This window comes from Mus caroli, chromosome 1 (assembly GCF_900094665.2).
Source record: "Mus caroli chromosome 1, CAROLI_EIJ_v1.1, whole genome shotgun sequence".
NCBI lineage: Eukaryota > Metazoa > Chordata > Mammalia > Rodentia > Muridae > Mus > Mus caroli.
The window spans coordinates 125,862,119-125,872,029 of record NC_034570.1 but is presented as its reverse complement, the minus strand read 5'-3'; positions in this window follow the sequence as shown (position 1 = coordinate 125,872,029).

The following is a 9,911-nucleotide window of genomic DNA, read 5'->3' as shown; positions in this document are numbered from 1 at the left end:
CTCTCTCTCCTGCTTCCTTTTTTTTCTCCGTCCAATCCGGATGTCCTGCCTACTCGCCCAGTAATTGCCTCCTTTATCCATCAGGGGATTGGTTCACAAGAAGTCACGTGACTCATTCCTCATTCCAGACAACCCTTTCCTGGAGAGCAGAATTAACATAAAAATACAAGCAGTGGCAGAGCCATCCCCATCACTAGTTTACTCTTCTGCCTTTCACTATAGGCTGTAGGTTTTTCACTTTAACCAATCAGAAGGTGCCTTAGGTGGCCAAGGAAGGACAGAGACCTGTCTTCACACAATGTACAAAAACATCACTCCAACCTCAAGCTCAAGTCCCGAGCTTGCCTAGCAAATCTCTTACCTGCTGAGCCACCTCCCAGCCAGATAAATCGACTGATAATGATGTTGTCAGACTTATATTCTGATTTTTTGTTGCTTCTTTGAGACAGGGTCTCTCTATTTAGCCCTGGCTACCTTGGAACTTAATATCTACACAAGGCTGGCTTTGAACTCACAGAGATATCCATCTGCCTCTGCCTTTAGAGTACTGGGATTAAAAGCACGTTTCGCCATTCCTGTCCTTAGACTTACATTTTTGCTATCGTTAATTCCCCAAAGGGAATAGGGTAGTTTCTTGTCTAGTGTCTGAATGTTTTCTAGCCAAGCTTTTGCATGGATGCTTATGGGTCATGGAGATTTTTCTGTGAAACTCATTTTAAGATATTTTGTTTATTTTTATTGGACTGAACTTTCTGTCACTGTACGGAATATCTAAGATAACGGAACTTTAAAAAAAGGAAAGCATTGTTTTGGCTCCCTGTCCTAGTTCACTTTCTGTAGCTGTGATCAAACACCATGACCAAAGGTAACACTGGAAGGAAAGGGTTTATTGGCTTACCTATCCCAGTGTTAGTTCAGCACTGAGGAAAGTCAGGCCCTGGACTCAACCTGTAACAGAGACAGCAAACAGCAAACAGCACAGAGGAAGGCTGCTTCCTGGCTTGCTCTTCCTGGCTTGCTCAGTCTGCTTTCTTATATCACCTAGGACTACCTGCCCAAGGGTGGTACCACCCATAATAGACTATGCCCTCTCACATCAATCACCAATCAAGGAAATGCCCTACAGACTTGCCTCCAGGTTATCTCTCGGAGGCAATCCTTCCATTAAGGTTCTCTCTATCAAGGTGACTCTATTTGTGGGTCTCGGGTTGACAAAAACAACTAGCCAACACACTCGGGGTTTCATGGCTTTGCGCTCCATTGTTTGGGTGCTTGTAGCAAGGCAGAACATTATAATATGGTAGATTACCTACTTTTCTCAGAGCTATGACAAAATTCCTGGCAAAGGAGACTCAGGGAAGGAAGGGTGACTTTGGCTCACAGTTTGAAGGTCTGTCATGGCGGAGAAGGATGGGGTCCCGTTACATCTAGACAGGAAGCAGAGAGAGCTGAATGCCCAGGTCCTTTTCATTTAGGTTGGGACCCAGGTTCACAGGATAATGCTGCCCGTATTCATGGCGGGTTTATTGCTTGTACATAGAGGTAAAAAATCGGTTTTTAATAATCATTTTATGTGAGTGCTAAATGAGCCTGAAAATTTTAATAGTTCCCATATACATTATTGAGAAAAATTATGTTAACAGTCATGTTATTGGTTAATACCAAGATTTTCCTTTTACATTTTAACTCCATTTCCCCCCCCTTTGATTTAAAAATCTTTTTCTAGTTAATTAGTGTGTATATGTGAGTGAGCGTGTCTATACAGGTGACAGGGACATTTGTGTGCCTCTGCATGATTGGAGGCCAGAAGAGGGCAATCGGTGTCCTTCTCTATCACCCTCTGCCTTTTGCTTTGAGTTAGGGTCTCTCCCTGAGTCCAAGGCTCTCATTGTCTCTGCTAGGCTGAAAGCCAGCTAGTCTGTCTCTGCCCACTTGAAGCTGTAGTTACAGAGGTACTGCTAGCTGAACCTGATTGTACAGCAAGTATTAACTGCTTAGTCATCTGTCTAGATCCTTCTCTCTCTCTCTCTCTCTCTCTCTCTCTCTCTCTCTCTCTCTCAAGACAAGGTCTCATTATGTAACCCTGGCTGGCCGAGGACTCACTGTGTAGGTCAAGCTGGCCTAGAACTCCACAAAACTCTACCTGCCTCTGCTCCCCAAGTGCTGGAATTAAAGGCACATGCCACATTTCATTACACTGTGTATCCATTTTAATTTTGTATTTTTTTATTGTACCGCTTCTGGCTCTAGTGTAATGTTGTAGTCCCAGTAGCAGACATTCTAACTTATACCTGATCTCAAAGGAGAAATCTCTGTATATTTTACTACCAAGCAAGACATTTGATGTTGCTTTTATAGAGAGACTTTAAAAAATCAAATTAATGGAATTCTTTTCTAGCCTCATTTTACAGTGATTTTACTTTATAAATGAGATTTGGGGGAGGAGGGCTTGAGGGATGGCTCAGCAGTTAGGAGTACACTTTGCTCTTACAAAGGACCTGAGTTTGGTTCCCAGCATCTACATCAGGTGGTTCACATCCACCCGTGAATCCACACAGGGTATCCAAGGCCTCTGACCCTCTGGGCACTGTAGTAATGTTCGTGAAAGCACATGTGCACATATAAATAAAAATAATAAAATAGATATCTGAAAAAGAGTTTACTGTCCGTCATCCAGGGAAGTCAGGGCAAAAACACAAGGCAGAGCCCATGAAGGCATGCTGCTTGCTGGCTTGCTCAGTCTGTTTCTTATACAAGCCAGGACCACCCACAGTGAGCTAAGCATGCCCATGTCTATCACCAATCAAGAAAATGTACCACAGGCTTGCCCACAGGCCAGTCTGGTGGGGACATTTTCTCTTCCCAAATGGTTCTGGCCTGTTCCAAGTTGACATAAAAATTAATCAGCAAAGTCACCTGCTGATAGAGCGATGGCAAAATTGTCTACCTACAGTTGTGTTGTCTGTCTGCTCACTGGAGAGGAGGGATACTAAATGCATTTCAGCTGTATTGCTGACACACAAACAGATGTCTTGTTATCTTTCTTTTAAATTACCGTTCACCTCTTTATGATGTCTTAAGACTTATTTTGTCTGATATGAGTATCAGTACACAGCTTGCCTCCCTATCCCTCTCTCTTTGACAGGGTCTCACTATGAAGTGCTGACTGGCTTAGATCTTACTGTTTAGACCAGCCTGGTCTTGAACTCACAGAGATCCCCCTACCTTTGCCTCCTAAGAACTTGTACTAGAGGCATGCACCACTGGGTCTGACCTCCCAACTCTCTTTTGATTAGTGTTTGTGTGGTATAGGTTTCCCATCCTTTTAATTTTTTCTTTGAACTTATAAAGTATATCACAGCATTTAAAAAGTTGAACTTTGCTTAAGTATTTGGTTCATTATTACTCAAAACAATTACAGGTCTGGAGTTAAACTATCATATTAACATATGTATGCTAACATATGTATTCTATTTCTGATGTATGTACAAAATTTTCTTGTTTTCTTTTTAGTCAATGTATTCCATCATTCTCTCCTGCGTATGGCTTATCAATATTGTATTACTTTATTCTCTTGGTTGTGGTGTGCTCACAGCTTTGGCTCACTGTATTTTACCTTCAGCTAATGTCTGTGTCCATTGCTTTGTGTCACTGTGATAGAATGCCTACTTAAAAATGAAACATTTGTCTTTGATTCATGGCCTTGGAGAGTCTTAGCCCATCATAGAAAGGAAGGCTGGTGGAGTTCACGGCTCATGCTGGAGGCTCCTCACATCACACAGCATATTCCTACACAACTAGACAGACAGGTTATTCACTGGGGTAGGGACCAGATCCAGGGATCAGGTCCCAGCCTTGACAGGCCTGCCCGGAGATGCACTTCCTCCCACTAGCTGGTCCCCAGAGATTCTTATCCCCTTTCTACATTGCCACTTACTGGAGGACAAGCCTCCAAAGCATAGACCTCCCCCAACCTCCCACCCCTCCAGGGAGGGTGTGCATTTCAGATTCTCATCACAGTGGGTTTGATGCTTTTCATCAAGGTGATGAAGATCTCTTGCCACTTTACGCATGCCTTCTTATGCCATTATCACATATCTTAGGGCTACACGTACACACATGAATCATGTATCTTAATACATAAAGCCACACAAGATATAACTGTTTTTAGACAGACCTTAGGAAATCTTGGCCTGAGGTAGTGGGAAACTGTCAGGAGCTGGAAGCCTGGCCCAGAGATTTCCCCAGCAGCAGCAGAACCAGGCAGGGACCTTTAAAAGCCAGCACTCTGGGGGAGCTGTGTGGAACAGCTGCTTCTCTCTGCCCCAGGAGCAGTGGCATAAACAGGCTGTGAATGAATGGCTCTGGCACTGCAAGGCTCTGGGAAGAGGAAGGAGGAGGGCTCACTGAGGACCAAACCCACAGGCCCTGTGGCCAGCTCACCATGGTAACAGCTTCCAAGACATGACTTTCTTAGGGGCACTGTTGGTGAGGTGGTCATACTTTATTCCTCTTGGTCTTGGATGTCTTTGCCTGCTCTGACAGCTTCCAATTAGGTGGTTAGCTTTTATTCTCAAGTATTCATTAAGTGTTGGTCTGTAAGTGATAAACTCTACTTTGCTTGAAGAATTTTAAACTGTATCTTTTAAGGTTATTATTATTATTTTGCCGTTTATTCTCTTCTATGTTTATGGCTACTGGTGGTCAGCATTTTAAAGATTCATCTTATTTTATTTTATTTTACTTTACATGTGTTTGCCTGTATGCGTACCATGTGTCTGCGCATGCCCATGGAGGCAGGTACCCCGCAGCTGGGGTTACAAGCAGCTATGAGCCATACCTGGGCCTTCTGCAAGAGCAAGTTGTCTTTACTGAGCCATCTCTCCAGACCTCCATTCTCCAGCCCTGCGTTCTCCAACCCCCGTTATGTTCATGTTGAACACTTTAAAGATGCCATTTTATTTCTGTCACCGGACAGTCACAATATCTGACTTTCTGTTCTTAAGGATTCCCCTCCATTAGGGTTCTTCCTAGTCCTACTATGCGGTACCTAGGTATTTCGGGGGCAGGGGACTGTCACAGACATTCTAGAGCCTGGGGTTTCATTTTGGAACAATCTAGGTATCTCTAGATCCTGCGTGTATTTCGTCTTCTCTTACACTCTGGTTCCCTGTGTGTGCACTGGGCTTTTCCCATGTCTCTCACATAGTCTCACTGTGAATTCTGTTTATGATTTTGGTGTCTATGTGTTGCATGGGCACTATGTGTGCATGTGAAAGGGCATGGGGAGGCCTGAGGACAAGTGTGGGCTTTGTCCCTTGGGAGCTTTTTGTGTTCTTTTGTTTTTCAGACACTATTTCTCATTGGCTTAGAGCTTGCTGAGCAGGCTAGGTGGCCAGCTTGTGGGCCCCAGGAACCTGCTTGCCTCCATTTCTAAAGCATAATGACTACAAATGTGTGCCCCCCCTTTGGCTTTTTTGAAAACATTGATTCCCAGGCCTTGAACTCAGGTTCTCACATTTGAGCAGCAGGTTCTTTACCAACTGAGCTATTTCTCCAGGCCCCTTACTACAGAATTTAATCAGCACATTTTCAATTGATTCATATTCTAGTTTGCCAGTCTTCTCTTTTCCTGTGTTTTATCTGCTATTAAATCCTCTAGTAAATTTTGCATCAAGAGGCCATGCCACGTGATCGGCCTGTATATCTGTCTAGTTCATAGACAAGGATGCTGTGAAGGTCCCACAATGATGACATCATGCTAGTGATCCAGCCTCTAGAGCACATCCCCATCTGAGTGATGCCGGTTGGGTGCTTTGTGAAGGTCCCACAGTGATGACGTCATCCTAGCGATACAGCCTCCAAAACGCCTCTCCACCTGAGTGATGCATACTGTGTGCTTTTCTCTGTGACTGCACTTTAGTATGATCTCTTTTTGATGTGTAACATGTTAGACATCCTGGACATTTCACTATGAAGTTTTAGGTACTGTGTTTCATTTACATCGCTCCCCCAGGTTAGCAGACCGCATCACCAGTTACCTGCCTTTCTGTTCTGAGAAACTTTGTCATTTACTCTCCATCTCTCGCCTCTGCCCTTTCTCTATCTCTAGTCTTCTAGAGTCCAATTTGATCTTTCTTTCATTATCCTATCTCCTTGCTTCTCTGAGCTGTATTCTGGGTAATTTAGATCTGTCTTCTAGTACAAAGTGATCAATTTAGCTTTTCTCGCTTCATTTTGGAAATATTTTAATGGGGAAGTACAACAACATCCAGAAAAGTATGAGACCATAAATGTCAGCTTGACAATGTTTTTGTTTAATTATCTGTTTACTTTAATTTTGTGTGTATGGGTGTGTACTGCCTGCGTGTATGTGTTTGTACTACATGTGTGAAGGAGCCCCTGGAGGCCAGGAGAGGATGCTGGGTCGCTGGAACTGGAGCTACAGAAGGTTGTGCTAGGTCATCCAGGCTGCTCTTGGTGTTAGGAGCCAAACCAGGGTCTCAGCAAAAGTAAGGGCCTTAACTACTGAGCCATCTCTCCAGGTACCTCCAGCCTGCCTGCCTGCCTTCTGTCAGTCTGTCTGCCTGCCAGTGCATCCATCTGTCTACCTGTCCATCCATCCTTCCTTCAATGTTTTTTCCCCAACCAGTTTCTCTATCTAGACCAAACTGGCCTTGAACTCACAGAAATCCATCTTCTTTTGCCTCCCAAAGGCTGGGATCAAAGGTGTGAACCATTACACTAGGCCTTGACAAATAATTATAAAGCAAATACCCAAGTCACTACCTGAGTAATAAAAAAATCGCCAGTAGCCCTGAAGACCATGACAGGTTATACTCCAAGCCAGTTAAATCAGAAAGTCCAAATGGAGTAGTGATCTCTAAGGATCTCCTGATTTCAATGAACCACGAAGACTCAAAATCCTGTGATAGGAGAAAAAGAATAGTTAAAAAACAAAACAACAAACAAAAACAAAAAAAAAAACCCCTCTTAACCCCTAATACTTCCTTCAGTGGGAGAAACCCTAATGCAGTGATTTTTAACCTTCATAATACTGTGACCCTTTAATACAGTTCCTCACGTTGTGGTGACCTAATGCAGTGATTTTTAACCTTCATAATACTGTGACCCTTTAATACAGTTCCTCACGTTGTGGTGACCCCCCCAATCATAAAATTATTTTTGTTGCTACTTCATAACTGCAGTATTGCTATTGTTATGGTTGTGAGTATCTGTGTTTCCCATGGCCTTATGTGACCTCTGTGAAAAGGTCAATCGACTCATGATGGGGTCATGACCCACAGGCTGAGAATCACTGCTCTAATAATGGTCAGGAGTTCATTTATTTCCTCTTTGACCATAATTCAACCAGGTGTTCCAATTGTTTTTGCTTATATTTTGGCTGTGTTTTGTGTTTTGCTTCTTTCATTTAACATTATTTTTTAAAAGGCTAATCCACATTTGCACCCATATTTCATTGTTTTTTCACTACTATGAAGCATTTTGTTGGGTGATTATTATAACTATTATTAAAAAAACATTTTTATTGATTCTTTGTAAGTTTTACATCATGCACCTCAATCCTGCTCATCTCCTTGTCACCTCATACCTGCCTTTCACCCTTGCATCCCGCTCCCCAAAATAAAACATACACAAACAACAACAAAGTGTAGAAAAACATCTCCCCGTGGATGCTATAGCATGTCAGAGTGCATGACAGTATGCTCCTCTGTCCACACATCTTCACTTGCAAATGTTCGTTGTATTTGGTCTGGTTCAGGGTCTCTGGCTTTTGTGATGTCATCAATATTGGATCCTCACCAGGACTCCTGCTGGTTATCCTGTTGTTGCCTTGTGTTATGGAGATCCTGCAACTTTGGAACAACAAGACTGGGCCTTTCATATGTCCCAGCCATTCACAGATTATATAGATTTTGAGGTGGGCCAATTCAGAGCTCTGGATCTGAGCTTGGGTGGTAGCTACGTTGGTCAACCTATCTACACAGATCTCCCTTATCTACACTACCAAGGTGAGTTCTCCAGCACTGCCCCTGTTAGGGCACCCAATGCTGCCTTGGAAAGAGGCAGGGTCAGCTCTCCTACTCTCATGCCCTCGAGGCCAGCTCACCAGCATCCGTGCTTCCAGAGCCAGTTCTACTATGCTGCCTCATAAAGGTGTGGGTCCCACTCTTCCAAGTGTTGCAGCCTGTGAGGGGCTGGGTCAACTATCCTGCCTTCACACACTTGGGAGCCAAGAACCAGCCTTGGCTTGGGAGAAAGTCCTGAGGAAGGAGTGAGTAGGACCGGCAGAAGAAATGGCTCGAGTCAGTGATGGATGCAAGCTGACAGCTCTGTCTTCTGCTTGAGGTAGCTCTCCAGAGAGCCCTCTAGATAGCTCTTTCTTGCAGACCAAAGCCTAGTCTTTTATTTGCATAAACTATTTCCTTATAAGTTTAATCATTTACACTAGGATCCCTTTTGATTATCCACAAATCACCATTTTATGGCCTTAGCCCTTTGGTGCTTAGAAAAAGATAGCAAGTACACTTAAAACAAAAACAAAAATAAAAGCAAAAACAAAAACATAGCAAGTCTTATGCGGTTCTGCTGAGCACAGCACTGTGGTTGCTAAGTCTAGACATAGAAGCTATTTTTATATGAGAAAGTGTGAGAAATGTAGTTTTCTGTTTCCCAACTCCTTCACTGCCTAAGCTTGGCTGTCCTGGAACTTGCTCTGTAAACAGACCATGGGCTCAGAGATCTGTATGACTCTGTCTCCTGAATGCTGGGATTAAAGGTGTATACCAAGCCAGGCAGTGGTGGTGCATGCCTTTAATCCCAGTACTTGGGAGGCAGAGGCAGGTGGATTTCTGAGTTCGAGGCCAGCTTGGTCTACAAAGTGAGTTCCAAGACAGCCAAGGCTACACAGAGAAACCCTGTCTTGAAAAAACAAAAAACAAACAAACAAACAAAAAAAGGTGTATACCACCACCTCTGGACCTAAACTCGCTTTGTCTCAGACTGGCTTTGAACTCAGAAATAGTCCTGCCTTTGCAAACACAAACAATAAGCTTAGCTGGGTGGGATCCCACCCTGAGATCATCAATCCCTTACTTCCTGGTGCCCCTTTATTATTTAACTATTCCTTTTCCTTTACTGACTCATTAGTGTAGCTGCCTCTGTTCTTTCAGGTCTGTGAAGCCCCTTGTACAATTCATATTGCATTTTTCTATTTGCATAGTTGAGAAATCCTGCTTCTATATTCTTGAACTCATGTTTTCAGAGATCTTTCCCACAGCCTTAAGGAAGGGCTGCCCTGAAGATCACAGCATTTACCATTTTACTGAGGAACATCAGACACATTCTCACTTCCTGGAATCATGCTGTCTCTGATTATCATGGAGTCATTAACCTTGGCAGGGAGAATATTCTTCAAAGAAGGAACAGGAAGTAAAATATGTACATTATTATGCAAATAAGCCTTACGCCTATAGCAACTGTCAGCATTCGTGAAGACCCATGTCCCACAGGCTCTCTTCCAGGAGTGGGAACCATGTCCCATTGTCCCTTCTGTGGCCATGCCAGGTCTGGCACTTGGGGCTGGCTCACCTGTGCTTTGCCATTGGGGTCACCTCCACTGTGTTGCCCAAGCAAAGTGTGGGACCTGCTCTCCTGAGTGCTACAGCCAGTGAGGGCCAGGGCCAGCTCACCCACTCTTGTGACCCTGGGTCAGCTCTCCCTATTGCTTCAAGTGACCAGGGACATGAGGGCAGAGGGCATCTCCCCCTCTGCCTCCTTCCCAAGCCACATTACACAAGAGGGGAGGCAGGGGCAGCTCTCCCATACTCTCACTGTTGGGGATGGAGCTGGCTCACCTGTGCCCCTGCCAGCAGGGTCAGCTCTGCTGT